Raw genomic sequence first — 17,106 nt, 5'->3', positions numbered from 1 at the left:
TATCATCGAACTTGAGGACCCCCACGTCCCCTTTCCGGACAGCGCACTCACAACCTTTACTGCTGATCACAGTAGGGGCATGACCCCCTACGGGCTTATTACGAGTCAAGGGGAAACGGGGCCACAGAAAAGAAGGGAGCCCAGATATGCACTTTAATTTATAAAAATGTTAATTTTTTATCTTCGGGGCGAAGCAGCGACCAACGGTGATGTGGAAGTAGCTTTCTTCGAAAATGCAGCATCTCTTTCCGTGTACAATTTTCTGACACGTGAAAATACAGTTATGGATTGGAGTGGTGTTGTACCCAATCATTGAAGAGAGAGGACTGGTGAAGAGGTGATACTGGATTTCTCAGCGAATCTAGAAATTTATTACACTGACCATTATTCAACAAGTGTAGAAAAGCCAGCATTGATTGATTACCTAAACACAAACATACACACAAATCAGCATCCCATGAATTTAACACGCATTTTACTTGTCATTCGTGATCTTTATCAAAGTGCACTCAAAGCCATCTAGTTTTTCCTCCTGAAACCCAACGAAAATAGATTTTTTTTTAAAATCAGAACAATTCTTGCTTTTCAGTGCTTGAACTTTACTAACCTCAGACAGACAGATGATTCAAATATTAAATTTAAAAACCTAGAATATCAACTACTGGTTGCAAGACGAGGCGCTAAACATTTGTAGCTAAAACTTTCGTTGCTCGTAGGGTCAGCCTGTACTGTTGATAGCAAGAAAAACACGGAATAAAAACTGCAATACCCTAATACATGCAAGAAAAACATTTGAAATTTTTAGAATAATACAGCTCGTTTTTTACTTTTTGCTAATTGTCACGAAAATTATCCGGAAGTAGCCAATATCTCCGGAAATAATGATCCCATAACAAAAACGAGTAGGATTTTCGTGATCCTTATCAAATTTGACGAGGATCACGAAAATGTAAATCTTTTTTCTGATTCAACCACCTCGTCTACAACCTAATAAGCGGTATCCATGTTAACAGCAATATCAGTTTTTAAAATGTATCATTTTTTACGTACCTCTTGGGGCAGATGAGTATCAGGAATTTCAGGAAGTCCAGTCATAAAATCCTGTGAAAGAAACGGTCGAAAAACGACTGATCGCTGGCATGATCGAATGCGTTGACTAAAATAGCGATAAAAGTGAAAAGGGATCAAGACGATTGCCACCCGGGCTAGCTTCTTATAGCAACCCGAATCCCGTAATATTTTATTTGCCAAATAAAATCCGCTTCCCTCAAAGTCGACAAAATGTTACTCGTTAAGTAGGTAGCTTTAACGTTTGTCACCGATTCACGCACAGGCTTTCCGAATATGTAGCAAACACGGTCGAGATCATTCCAGTTTGGTTGTGTCTGATCATAGCTCAGTGGTACGCAATAGCTGTAAGGTTCTCCCTGCAAGGAAGAGAAAAATCTTTATAAAACTCCGCCAACAAAACTTCTAAATTGCGAAGCTCTTGTACCTTAACACCGACAGTGCGAATAGACAGTAGCGTAGCAACATACTGTTTGCGACTAGACAGTTCTTCCAGAAGAAAACGCTCTTCTTCCGACGTCGCGATTTCAATCCGATTGAGCAAGGCACGTTCTTTGGCTGCCATGTTGGCATAATCGACCATCAGACGTATCAGCACTTGCGTCTCACCGAAATCAGCTTTCATGAACGGTTCTTCGGCGCTAATGATTCGAATTGACAAACCGCGTGAAGAAGCCATGTGCGAAGTGGACTCAGATAAATCCGGCCTCAAAGTACCTGTAATATTTTCATATATGATGACAGGCAATATAGTCTATTACACGCAAAAAAAGAGAAGGTTGATACCTTGTTCGAGAAGTAGATTATCCCAAGTGAGATTTAAATCGTTAGCCGTTCTACCTGCCACTTTAACAAACGTATCGCCTATAATTCGACTTTTTCCTTCCGGATTAGCAGTCCGACACAACGACAAAGTTTGGCGACCATGCACGTTGGTGGAAGCATCGTTAGAAGTCAAACTTGCTTTAACAACCTTAAACAATTCAAAACATCAAATCTGGTTGCTGGTATGAAGAAGAAATGAGAAGCCATTGTCTGTAAAAGAACTCGGTCAAAGAAAAAAAATTATAAACCGTAGAATTTGAGATGTGACAGGGCGATGTACCAAGTAATCTCGGATCACATTCGGCCAATCATAAGATTCTGAACGGTCAGAAAAGTATCTCAAATTACCCGATGATTGAGCCCGAGTTGCTGAAAGTTGCGACGACCTGCTCGACTTCATCTTTACGCAGGAAACCGTTATCGATATTGATGATCTGCACTCGCGACGAGTCATCACCCTGTAAAAGTACATGGAGAAAGGCAGCACAAACGGTGGAATCGACTTCGCCGTTTACCAACAGGAGCACGATCCTATCACGTACGCCGGATGTAATCGATACACTGCTGCTCGCGTTTCTCTAATGTGAAACCTCCTTGCAATCCACAGATGTCAACAAAAACAAGAAGTCATGCAACATCGTTTGTCCAGTAATTTTACACCAGCCATTAAGATCAATGTTTCGAACTCAATGGAAAGGAATCCAACATGCCGTTTTCAGTCAAATCAGCTTCAGGATGTAACTAGACTCCAATAAAACGGGGATGGGGATGGGTGTGAGTGGAAAAAGAAAAAAAAAAAATCAGCCATCTACCATTACTGTATACATGGACGACTGAAGGCTCAATTTGAGCGTTTTGATCAGAATTGCAGTATCGGTAGCGTTACATTTCTACCGAGGAAATGCAAATCCAGCCATAGCAATAACGCATTTAGACCACACTTTAAATATTATGTTCAGTTCCTGTCGAATTTAGACGAAATCATTCAATAGTCATTCTGAATTCCTGTTTTGACTGTAGAATTTTCACCGAAAATTAACACGCGGCAAAATTTAGACAGCACTTTTCTACAAATGTTTCTCCGAAATCTTTCGAATGGGATGAGTTTACCTGGTATATACGTCTGTCGCCAATTTCAGCAAGCACTGGTCACTGCAGTAGCTACTTCCCGGAAGCGATGCGTTCATACACTGTGGTCCGGGTATAACAGTGGATGACCTAAAATCGTTTCAAGCAACGGTCAGTTAAAATGTGTTATCTCGCTCTCCTCTGTGTCAACTTGGTTATTAAAGCAGAGTAGTAGAAGAGACGACAAGGCTACAAGGATATGATCGTGTTTAAAGAAATTGCGCAAGATGGCTGTTATTATGAGTAAGGTAAATAATAAGGTGGAGATGCCACGGTGATGCCAGATGACGACGTAGTACCTAATGACAAATACGGAACCTCAGACAGGAGAACTTTCTGAGAATCCGGACAAAGGCATTGTAGTCACTGATGCCAGTCGCAACGAAGGACCGAATGAAGAAACCCCAGATGAAGAAACTGGCGGGGACGATAAGACAGATAGCAATGTAGTACCTAATGAAGGCATCGCCGTGGCATCTGTCATATCCTATTGTGAAGACAATGGTAGAGACAACACAATCATCTCCGTATGGTAGAGAAGCTCTTCACTCATCTACTGCCCCTGGATGACCACTGTTGTACAAGATCGATGGAAAGAATAACAATTAGAATTAGAACTAACCTCGAAAGTGTAGCTCTAAGGAATTTGTATGGGTAAGGTGAAGAGTCCACGTTCGAACCTAGAAGCGTAGTTGACTACAGAAGCGAATGGCAAGGACTAGGTGAAATATTTTTCATTCTACAACTTAAGGCACCTTCCCGACCTTGTTAAGAAGAAAAGAAAAAAAACAACAAAAACATAAGGTAATTTTTTTAAGTTACTTTAAGTCAATTATTATGGATACTCATTTCTTACAAGAAATCGATCACCTAATTCAGGATATCGCAGCCTCAGGACTTAAATCTTGAAATAAAAAGTCTGAACCTTTGGCTAGGTAGTTCCAACGAACTCATCTGCTAGGGGCTAGTTGCATATTTCACAACAACTTCAACATTAATTTGTGGATTGGATTGTATATGATCCAAATACTCGTAATTGCTCTAGGGTGACTAATCCATCAACACAAAGAAACCTGGAGGGTGAAAAGATTATCATGAGATGGAAACAAACATGGATGTTAAGGTTACCACAAGAACTACAATCTTAATCTTTCAAAGATTCAAGTTTTTTATCCATCTCAAAATTTATCAAATATCAGCTTTCTCTTGATTCACAAATAAAGGTAAGTGATAAGATCAGTAATAAAAGGTTGCTGTGGAAAACTGGAAATTGAAGTATATCTTAGTACCTACAAAAACGAATCGTACTGTGTGCTTTCCCGATGATATTTCTGAGCCATGTGCTCCTACCGTCCTACGATCTTGTAATAGTTCCTTAAGGAATTGAAATTGTGACAAAACGTTTTATTGTTTTACAATATACTCCATTCTTTCCCTTCTTAGCGTTGCTTATAAAATGACTAGATTAAAAGCCAAAAATCGATAAAAACTACGAGGTCGAAGAGTTAAAGCTAGTGAAGACGAAAGCAGACAGCACACTGTACGCAAACAAGACGTCAGTCAGACTGCCGGAACGATGTCTGATAGAAAGGAAAATCGAAAATGCAGTTGCAATTTGCAAAATTTTCAGAAAACATTTTTTGTTTGTTTTCTGTTTATCTCAAATGCACACTAATTCTTCTTAATTTGAATAAAAAACAAAACAAAAAAAAATCGATAATATACTTTTCAATTATGCAACAAAAAAAACTTTTTTGAAGACTGATCAGAATTCAGTTTAAGCATCTATAAAGAGGTTCTTTTTTCAAACATTTTTATATCCTTTACTCCCTTTGAGTTTTCCTTCCCCTTTCTCTACAATATACTTTTGTCGCTTGATTGATTTTACTTCTATCTTCTTCAATCAAAAATCGTAATTTTTATTAATAATGACGAAAATGATGATGATTTCCAACAACGCAAATCTGAAAGTTTTGCGATTGGCATACAAATGATGGTTTTGGCAAAATAATAAAGTCAAATCAACAATTGCAATCGCGTATTTTTAAATGAACACATTTTATTGATCAGAAAAAAAGCAGATAAATCTTACACCTTGTTTGATTTCCCCGTACACGCACTTTTGTATTGTTTGTTTTGTAACTAAAGAGCACGCGAGTAAAAAGTTTGATTTTACGTTTTTGGCAACGCACACAAAAAAAAAAAATAATAATAATAAATTTACCTATATATCAATTTGAGATACCGAGGTAAACGTTTACTTTTTTTTTTTTTTAAATGGATTCTTCATTTTCGGAAATGACTTTTTCAGCGAATTTGCCCACTTCTTAATTTTGTCATTTACTTGTTCGGCTTTTGCCTTTGCACGTTGCTTTACGTCGTCGACTTTATTCTTCAGGTTCTTTTTTAGTTTTTCAGATTTTTCATTTGCTTTAGTTTTCAAATCTTGTGCTTTATTCTTAGTTGCATTTATTGCTGTGTCTGTGGCTTTTTGACGTTTGTTGTCCAAATTATCCGCAATTGAATCAATCGCTCCCTTTCCCCTCTCTGCCACTTTGCCAGCTGCGTCCGAAAGCTTATTGCCCAAAATAGAACCAAAGGTTGACGGTCTTCTCTTTTGGGATACCTCTGGGTTTGGTGAATAATCATCTGGCAACGCCGAGTCGTATGGCATCTCGTCTCCGCCAGCTTCTACTTCTGGGGTTTCTTGTTCGTTAGAGCTGTCATGAGCAATTACAACTTCTTCTTCCGGAACCTCAGGAGGTTGCAATGTTTGAGAGTCTGGGTCACCTTCTGGTTCGTGACGATTAAGGTCTTCGTCTTCTTCCGGAACCTCAGGAGGTTGCAATGTTTGAGAGGGTGGGTCTTCTTCTGGTTCGTGACGATTAAGGTCTTTGTCTTCTTCCGGAAACTCAGAAGGTTGCAATGTTTGAGACTCTGGGTCTTCTTCTGGTTCGTGACGATTAAGGTCTTTGTCTTCTTCCGGAACCTCAGGAGGTTGCAATGTTTGAGACTCTGGGTCTTCTTCTGGTTCGTGACGATTAAGGTCTTTGTCCTCTTCCGGTGGATTATCGTCTTCATGTTTTTCCTCTTCGCCAGTTCCGTTTTCATTTGTTGGTTTGCTGTGCGCATCGCCTGAATCTGGGTAAGAATTTGAGTTATCATTTCCAGTACTCCACGGTTGGTCTGCATATGAAGCTCTTCGCTCGTCTGCTTGTTCTGGGTTCCCGACAGTTCGTGATGCTCTGCCGTGGTGATCTCCGGTAGCTACCGAGATCTTTCGACCCGGTTTACCCTTTTCACTTTTCGTAATCGGCACACGTTCCTGAGATCCCTGCGAAGTCCTTCTTTCCGTTCTTCCAACGCCATGTGTACAATTTTTGCAGTCGCAGTTTGAACGATGAACAATTTCTTTTGTGATGCATTGCTGAAATGACGGAGCTGGTGGGGCTGGATCCTGGCGATAATCGCACCGGTTACGAGTCGTTTTATGACGTTGAACAACTGCCGTTTGGTCATAATCGTCGTATTGATAATCACTTAATCGTGACTCCTCGGGAAACTGGCAATGCCGTGGTGGGTGATGGTGCCTTCCAGTGCATTCATCACAAACGTCTCTTATAAATTCATCGGCTAGGCAACCATTTGGCCTTCGCCTTTTTGGGTGATGGCATGCACCAGGCCTATCATATTCGTCTCTGCGGCAACTTCGATACTGGATTTGGTGTTCGTAATCACAGTCAGGATGGCAGTGCTCTCTCCTGCATCGGCAGTTTCTTGCATAACTGCAACCCATGTGTGCATCTGCAGGATGGTATCTAGTATCGCTTCTTGGATGACGATTAAAAGCCAAGTCCGCATCTCTGCGAAAGCATCTTTCCTGGTGGAAACTTTGGTCTTGGTAAATCTGGTCATCTTCAGAATACCGTACGTCATCGATTCGATGACGGTTCAGTGGTCTTTGCTGGTAAGGAGCACCATGAACGTCGCCGTAGATCCTATTTTGAATTAAGACTGGTGCATAGACAAATATATTGTCCCTCGGTTCATCAAACCAGGTTTGTGGCATCATTTGCCTTGAAACCAAGTGCTGGGTTTGCTCCATCATTCGCCTTGGAACCAAGTGCTGGGTTTGCTCCATCACTGGAGTCGGTACTCCAGTACCGTTAATCGTAAACCCGTCACTAAATGGGATGCCGCCATTCTGGCTAAAAGGTATCACATTTCGGTCATACATTTTTCTTCAATAGCTACTAGAAATTAGTAGCATTAGATTCAGAGCTATATCCAATCGAATCACGTCCGTTCCTGAAGCAAGTTATTGAACACGTACCAGATCGACTTTAACCAAATTTTCTGAGTATTTCTTCTACTTCATGTTTGCATTTCCAGCATCTATAAATTATTTAAAATGATGATCAACGACAAATATATTTCTAAGAATGTTAATATTCCTTCAAATTGAGATATCGAAAATCGATTGTGAGGGGATTAAACCAGGATTGAAACTAAAGGATACTTACCGATTAGCGCCACCTATGAATATTGTAAAAGCGGGACATAACGCCATCTATGAGTGAATAAATAAATTACAAGAGCAAAATAACCGTCAAAAGATGGTTGATCGATCGTTGCTCACGACTGTAATGGCCCAACTGGGAAATTCTTAACACGAAATCATTTTGCACTCAGAATGAAAAAGACTGTATTTTAGCAGGGAAATGAATTCTAAATTCAAATTCAAACGCGGTTATCACAAACAGAAGAAAATTACAAGGTTTAGATGAGCTTGACCAATTTCGAATATTTGACTTACAGGATATTACAACAGGCAACAAATCTTTATAATAACATACTAATTCGTCGTTTCTTACGTAAGTTTCTATGTTTTTTTTTTTTGTTTTTTCAATAATGAAAAACGAGGTCATCAAGCAGACATGATCATTATGTTACCGTCAGAGCGTGGATATTTTGCCACACTTGTGATGACTCCTTCGACTAAACAGACAGCAATAAGCGATAGATTTTCACTATAAATGATTATTTAGGCTTTACTTTTGACTTGAACTATACAAAAGAACGAGAAGCAATAGAAAATTTACTACTACAAGCCTAATAAATGACCGTTGTTACACGACACAAAGCCAAGTGCTGGGAAAAAGTAAGGTGAACCATTACGAAGGACAAACAAGGTGACTACTACAGGAAGCCATCTGGTGTTGATGGCATACACCATAAGCATTCTACCGACAAAAGATTTTTTAAAAATCCGCAGAACGTCCGTGCATTTTGAGCTATAATCTAATAATATTATCAATCAACGGTTGTTTTGTTTTTCTTATTTAAAATATTTTTACATTCTTAATCCACTTTCAGTCTACCTTTCTCGATCCCTTTAACGTACTTCGGCCATTTGATTGGCGTTGTATCAATCAGCGTCCTTTTAAAAGAACTTCACAAAAATAAATGTATAACGTAATAAGATTGAAATAGAAGCAAAATATTGTTTGCATGACATTCGTGATATGATATATAAATCAAATCCGTAGTATGATTCAAACAATATACATTTCGGCTTTGCGATTCTTTATGCGTTATTTATGCCAAATCATTCTGTTTCGCGGGATTGTGGTAGACTGGCGGAGCGGTACTTGGCGTGATATCCCTAACGGAATAAACCCTACCCTCTCCGTGTATGAACCGACACGAATATGAGCGATCGAACGCGCCAAGGTTTTCTTTCGTTGACGAATTCGTGCCTTTCAAAATGGCAACATGTCCCGTTATATAGCCTACACGCATAATTGATTCTTTATGTCACTGTCTTCGTCCCGATTCCCCCCAAATAAAAAGAGTGAAAACTAGCAACTTGGTCGGTGACAGTCGTATTACATGTCCGCGTATGTATACCATCGGCAAACAAAACAAACCGTGAACAAACAAATTCGCTCCGAAAGGAGTAGGTATTAGCCAACTTGTCAATGTCGGGAGCGACTAAAACTCGATGTGTATAGAATGGCGAAGGCCCCAAAACGAAGGACACAAAACGATCCGACTGTGAACTGCGATGATTGCTATATTTAGTAATGATGGTGGAACAGAGAAGACTGCTTCACACGCAAAAGTGTTGACACGTGTATACTCATCTCGCTTTGTAACCGAGCCAATATCTAACACGCATCAGTTATATAGTGGCATTATTATGTACAGTTCCCTTAGTCATTCGGCATTATATAATTTAGTGCACACAATAAAAAACAAATAAATAAAGCCGCGTGTAGATTGGACACTGCTGGTATTGTAATAACTCGTTGGTAACGTGTATAGACGTGTATGCGGAACAGAAGAACAGCCATTATCATATAGCCGTCGTGATGAGAGGTCATCATCATAACCGGCAATCAAGCCCAACGGGGATCGTTCCCTTGTCCTCGATGACAGCTCACGACAAACGCATTTATATACACCCCTTTCCCCCGGACTTGCGAGTTATTCTTTTTCGTTGCTATTATACTGATTGGAACTTATATAATATAACGACGATTGTACTGTATATATAGGGGACGCTGGATTGATGTATGTTTCCTTTCTCTCCACTTTTTGACGATCAATCAGCAGGAACAGCCGAAATTGATCATTGGGAGATTTGGGCCGCTTCTCCGTTGATTGCCCCAATATCTTTTCCACTCGAGTTCGTACATCCAGTTAGTGGCAGACAACGTTTCAACGCTATATGTCCACGTCTATATACAATACATAGTCTGCTAAAGAAATAATAAAAGGCCGGATGCCTATATCCGATACATTCGGACAAAAATGGGCAACATCGGACAAAAAGGCTGGCCACCGACATATATAGTATACAGGAATTCAATGATTCCACGTTGGATGTAACAGCCGGAAACCAGATATTCATAACGTCTTGCAAATGTGAGTTGTACCCTTGCCAAAGTGTGCCAATAATGAGGACGATAGTATTATGGCTGGGAACTGAATCAAACATGCCTTCTCTATACATACTATATACATTTTTTCTTTTCTTTTCCTTCTCTTTCGCCCTATAGCCATTGCCATTTGTTTTGATTCTCTTTTCTGTGCCCAGTGGCCGCGTGACAGACGGAGAGGAACGGATAAATATTAGCACGAAATCACTATATAGACCCGCTGACTGCTGTGTACAGTGTATATACAGCAGTGGATAGTTTCTGGCTTGCGACCATTGTGTATATACGATCTGAGAGCTTATGTGATGTATAGTATGGGCAATAATGGGTCGTGCGCTTTTATATATCTCTAATGTGGGTCGACGCTGTATGTGACCGTTCGAATGCGTTCAACTGGATATAGATGGCCGTACTAAATAGAGTCTAACCTTCACGGACGGATGAGTCGCACAAATAACAAAATAATAATGGGCACCAGTGATAATAATACAGTATAAAAGAAAAGAGTGGCCGAAAAGAAGAAAAGGATAGCCAAAATACTCTTTTGGAATCAGTCGCATTGGATGCAGCATGTGTATAGTATAGTCTATACAGTATATCACGATCATATCTTTCCTATATACTATATAAATGTCATTGTTTTTTAGTGCAAGGGTGGCTCTCAATTTTCAGAGTAAAGTCAGCAGAAAAATATACAGAACTCTTTTGCTGAAGTTGAAATTTATTTGATTTTTGTTTTAATGCTTTATATATTATGGATGCTTTTCTCTCTATATCTACGATATACATGTGCATGGATGGATGGAGTGGATTGGACGATGGTGTGCTTTCTAACAGCAGGCTAAAAACACTTTAATTCAGACTGTTGCGTATGTGTAGTCAAACGATGTTACGACTTTAGAAAATAAAAACGCGTCATAAAAGATTGCTGCTCCACACACACATACGTATATTCTCATGAAAAAGATAAATGACGTCAAACAGAAGTCCTTTTTTTTTTTTTTTTAACAAATTCTTCAGTTATTGGTCTATCCATTTCACTATAGGCTATATCTACACTGTTAGTCTACATTTTAGATTATGTTTAGCATAATACCCTGGGCGTGTGTGTGCACCCTATGCCGTTATTTATAGATTCTAGAATAAGATCTCAATACACGCTTATATATATATATATATAAAACGACGATCCATAACTTGGGTTTTTTCGACGCTCCTCGTTCGAGAAACTCGCTCATCCGTGTTTCAATCATTTCGATCCAATTTCTTTTGTCAAAATGTCCAATAACATTTTTCTAAAGTTCTCCACCCTTCTGTACTGTTGCTGAGCTAAAAGTTGGCCAGAGTTTACAGCTCTGAGAATTCGTCGGAAAGAATTCAGTGAAAGGCACTTCTCGACTGATGTTGGGGGCCGTTCATTTTGATTTCAATCGAGCAAAGCTGTTGCCTATATAGCTGATGTGCGCTTGTATTTGGCCTTTTTCTTTAAGTATATACGCAATATAGCGGAATAGTTGTGCGTCGCCGCCATTACGACTAGAGCGAAAACAAACGAGCGCCAAAACTCCGTGTATATATAGACGATATAAAAAGCCCTTCCGCGGATTACCAAGAGGCGCTTTATATAGTCGGAAGAGCGCAAAGCAGGTCCTGCAACATCATTTTATTTTTTCGCATCTCACACAACAACAGTCGCGGAGAGAAGGCTCAGCTGATGCCTTACATGGATAGCCGTTTGCTGTTGCAGCGTCGCATGTGCGTGTTATACGACATCTTGCGTCACCTAATACCCCATCAGCTGATGCTATGTAGAAGAAAAGATATTAGACAAATGAGTAATGAAACTAGCGGGGGGTATTATCGTATACTCCTGTTTTTATACCACTGCAGTAAAATATAGAGCTTGGCGAACAGCATCACATTTGGGTTTTTTTTCTATTACCAGTTCCGTTTGCTGTTTGAATAACCGCAATTTGTTTTTTTCCACACGAGCTGTTTGGGGGGGGACCCAACAGTCCCGCTTATTATATGCCACAGCGCCATCGCTTAGCAATCAAAGTTGAGATGGAGCCAACCCTCTAATATAGCCTCTGAATTTGATTTAAAATTAAAAACGCAGCACGCCATTTGACGTTGCTGGGTGCACTAAATGCGCAGCCAAAAATTAAATCAATGCCAAAACGCGCTAAACATTATAGAGAAGGGAACCGAGCATGGTCATAACATTTGTGATTCACTTTTGCACGAGCTGATGCGCGGAATGCGAAAGTGAAGCGACCGCGACCGTGTCCAACACAAAAGAGGACGACGCAAACGAATTGATGCGTACATACGCACGAAGCATCTCGTGATGTCGTTCAGTCCACGTATTAAACCCTTTTCGTTTTAATTTCAAAACACGGGTCTGCTGGCAGAAACGAGTGCGCATATTCGGATGGCCGCGCTTTCTAAATATTTTTACGGATTGCATCAGCGGATTGGTGATGGCATCCGGGGGGATCCGTATATAATATCCAGAGAAACGAGGGCGGATAGTGCTGGTGGGGTAAAAGGGGGTGGATTTGTGTCTCATATGCGAGAATGCGACACACACAATGCTTTTCGATGAGATGTTTGGCAAAGATTGCTTGGCTTGCTTCCAGTTCGTCAATTCTCTCATCTTTTCTTTGACTTTTTTTTTGCTTTCCTCTGATGGTTTTTTTTTGTATACAATATGGCGGCCATATAGCTGTGGCTATACATATGGGAAAGTAAAGTATAAACTTGGAAAAGGAAAAAATATATGTATATGTTTGATGTTATACTTGAATGTTCAATCGAGGATGTTTCAGTAAATGAAACATCGGTCCCTTTGCCTCGACACGGAGAGAACGTGTTAAACGCCGCACGTTGTATCGTTTAAATTCGTTGTGCGTTATAGTGTAGACGCAGAAAATAGTGAAAAGAAAAAAAAAAAAACCTAAAATTCTATTTTCGGATGGGGCATATAAAAGTAGTAGGTTATAAAAGAGCATTTGTACAGAGTATAGAACCTAACAGCTCTGCAATGAGTCATGCGATATATATGCCCCCCCGCCAAAGTCCATGCACCAAAGTCAAATTATTGATGAGTCCGCGCACCACGGATCTTCTGAATCTTCCCCATTCCACAAGGTTATCGCATCCCCTCCACCTGTGCTGGATTGCTATACGCAGTCTATCCATTATGACGTGTGTCTGTGTGTGTGTGTGTGTATACAAATATCGCACACAACTTACCCCCTCTCGGTTTGCATCATATACGTTAACATACACAGACGCCTCCCCCGTCTGCTTGACGGTTCTGCACACACACACACACACACACACTCATATAAATACACACGGTAAAGGCATCAGAGACGATGAGACACACCTCGATCAATAATTCCCCTACCCCCCCCATCTTTTGCTGGCAACTATCTATGTATAATACACTCATGGCCATCCCCTATAGTCCTAAACTTTAATATACGTATGTGTTGGTTGGTGGTAAAAAAAAATATATATAAAATGAAATGTGTGTACATCGCAGAGCTTGTTATATATTAGGTAGAGGCCTATTATATCAATGAATATTAGATATATACAGCGATATAGATAAGCCCTTCTCCTTTCCCATACGTTACATGAAGGGGTTTCATAATTAGGGTCGGGACAGAAGGAGGATGACATGCCAGAACAGCAATCATCATCGTCAGCTCTGGCTCAGCAAAGAGGGATCTTATATTAAATATTACATTATAGATTAAAGTCATAAAGCTAAATAGGAGAGCTCAATTGTCCATCCCCCTCATATGGCCAATCTTTTTTTATTTTATTTATTTAATCCCGAAAAAAACGTTGGGATGCTGATTTTTTTTTCCTCCCTGGCTGGGGGGGGCTGTGACACGAAGATGTGGCCCGAACAAAATTGATTTGCACGGCGATAGAACAACATCCCTTCGGTCTTTATATTAGTATAAGGGATCTAAAAATTATTACATCCCTCCCATATCTATGTATATGTATAGGCTTTACTACACACACACACACACACACACAAATAGGTGGAGCTAAACATTCGAAGTCTGTAGGAGGTAGACTATACCGCCAGTGTGTAGTGGGTCATCACCCAAGTGCACATAGACCTACATTTTACATGTAACTTAAATACATATATAGTATGTGCCCATAACATGGAAGTGAAAATGCACGCAGAGAGTGAGGGATAAAAGCTATCCTGGATGGAAAGGGGGAAGAATCAATCCCGCTCCTTATTGCTGTCTATATACTCGACTGGCGAATCGGGAAACGACAGGATGGATCGATTTGGAATATAGTACCGAAATGGTAAGGGGGGAGAGAAAAAGAATAAAGATGCAAGCCAATAGCTCCAGCTATATAGCTTTGTGTAAGGCTTCATATAAGCGCGAATGTAAAAAAAAAAAAAGGGAAGTGCAAAAAATAAAAAAGAAAGTGAGAAACAGCAGCTAGTAAATATATATATCGATTACGTATATCAAAGCTTCCATTTGCTTTGCTGGCCTGTATATATGTGTGATGGTCTAGTGCGTAAATCTTGTATATCTATATAGATACTATGTTGTCTATATAACAGCACACAGAGTTGCTGTAGACAGCTTACGATTTCTTCCGCTTGGCGATTATGTACGGCCGTGATCAAATTATTTCCTTTGGTAATCGCTTGTTAGGCTATATATAATAGGCTATATAGTGTAATCAAATGTATGCAGATTGGACCGAGGGCTCGTATCTTATTTTTCAAACTGAAACGATGTGATTTTAAACGTTTCTGTGATGTCATGTCAAGTTTCGTGTACGTTATTTTAAAGACAATGCGCTTTGATTGAACATTGTTTCAATGGGACTCATTATACGTATTCATATACAGAGTATGTAGATTTAAAGAAGATTGAAATTTTGATTAAAGGCAAAGGAAAAAAACAAAACAAAACAAAAAACATTCAATTAAATTAAAGCCCGAAGTGGCAAACGAGTCTTTGAATTGAGCTACCCACGCATTATGGAACATCTCGTTATTTATGATGATGAGTTCCTCCTCTTCCACGTCCATATTTATTGTACGATACATCCCCCCCGCCCTTTTTTTTCTCTTTTTAATTTTTTCCTTTCCTATCTATTTTGCGCATGCATCGCCATCAATGGCGCATCCTTGCTCTGTTCCCCTCCATCCAATGTTCTTTTCAAAAGAAAACAAAACTAAAAAAAAAATGAATATCAATATACTACCGTAAAAAAAGGCAGATACAATAGTTATACGTATCTCTCATATATATATAGCTGGCGCTTGGAAAACATCTTCCATCCGGTGCACGCGGTTATATTTATATATACCAGGCCGGGGGCTTAATTAAGACTTTAACGATATATAGGTTCGTGGAGAGAGAGGGGCGAGGGCTGAAAATACGGAAGTGGAAGGCTCATCAGCCATTGAAATTCAATCATTCGAGGGAAAGATAAATGAAAAAAAAAGGGGGTTTAAAAAAAAACAACTGAAATATTTTTGTGAAATCAATAAAACATCTAATATAAGAAGGAGGACAGGAAAAAAAAAGGGGGACTGGAAATGAAAAAAACGGTATATCACCCATGAATATGCGCAGGCTATTTAACATGCTATAAAAGCCTGTGTATATAGTCTATAGTTTGTTTTTTTTTTTTTGAAAAGAAATGCCATAGAGAACATGGCTGGCCGTTTTTCGTGGAGAATACACACAAAAGAAGCGACAATATATACGATCAAAATTGGCCCTGATTCAAAGCGTGCAGTGCGTTCCTGGGCCAATATTTCAAAAAAAACAAACATCAGCATAGACCTCTATACGTGTGTTTTCACAGTTTTTAAACGAGTTTAATCATCAATTCACGTTATACGTGGACTATAATACAAACGACATTACATGCGCTTGTATACGCATCATATATAAGCTTCCACATTCTTATATATACGTAGTCTATACGAATTCATTCAGGTGTGTAACGTTTGACTCTGGATGAAATAACAGTTGATTGACGCATTAGAAAAAAAAAAAAATGCAGATTCTTTTTCTTGTGGGCTAGTCAATTGCGCCGATGTGTTGGATCAATGACGATCGATCGACGTGACCTCTGCAGGGGGGAGGTAGCGACTGCCGGTTGATGACAAATCGGCAAACAAACACGGATATACAAAAGGGCATAGATATATAGCTGCTGTACATGATGGCATCGGAACGCAGGAGGGAAACAAAACATGAGTTCCTGGACAAACAAAAACGGATATGACTGTGTGTGCTGTCGCCCAGTTGATCGAGCAACTTGCCCCGCCCTTTGATAGAGAGAGTCATTGACAAGAAAATGCGAGGCACGTGCCGATTGAAAACAAAACAAATCCAAAGAAAATTAAGAAAACAATCGGTGCTGACCTGTGATAACCTCCCACAGTCCCCCACCGCCCCTTTTTATTATTATTTTTCCTGGAGAAACGCAAAAGACGTCAGCATCCTGGACAAAAAAAAAGAAGATCTATAACCCGTTCTGACGTTGTTTGTGTCCCCCAGAAAAAACAAAAATAATAATAAGAAATGCTTGCCCATTGAAGAGACATGTACAAACACGACAATCTAATTTAAAAAAACAAACAAAACAAAACAGACGCCAAAAACAATTTCGTCCATTAGAGAATGTATCAGTCCTGTGCACGCGCTATTCGGATGCCTCTCGCAATCTTTTTCTAATGCTCAATTGAATGTCTTTCCTTAAAGACGTTTATATATCCCTGCTGGTATATACACTGATGATCTTTTTAATGGTGACGTAGCTCTTCTTTTGGCATCGCCTCAACTGATAGAGACGAGCAGCAGCAGCAGCTCAAGTCGATCGACTATTCATTTAGAAAAAGAACCCCGTGTATATTAATGTATACAGTATATGTCTATACACATTGACTGATGTTTTTCTTTCGTCCTTGTTATTCAGAGTGTCTTGCACAAGAAAAACATGGCCATTCATTTCTCCCCCCTCTTTTTTTGTGTATTTGTGATAGTTTTGCCCTTAACTTCTTCCCAACTTTCGCATGTGTTGGCCATTACACGTTGAGTACACACAGAACGGTGGGCGT

The 17,106-nt window shown here is 39.7% G+C and overlaps 1 pseudogene; it reads right to left on the bottom strand.

The window, feature by feature from the left end:
- Nucleotides 1–458: 458 nt before the first annotated feature.
- LOC116924413 lies at nucleotides 459–2,511 on the bottom strand (annotated as a pseudogene).
- Nucleotides 2,512–17,106: the final 14,595 nt, after the last annotated feature.

Source organism: Daphnia magna, linkage group LG6, assembly GCF_020631705.1.
Source record: "Daphnia magna isolate NIES linkage group LG6, ASM2063170v1.1, whole genome shotgun sequence".
Classification (NCBI taxonomy): Eukaryota; Metazoa; Arthropoda; class Branchiopoda; order Diplostraca; family Daphniidae; genus Daphnia; species Daphnia magna.
Note: the sequence above shows the minus strand (reverse complement) of the source record. Positions and strands in the feature narration are given on the sequence as shown.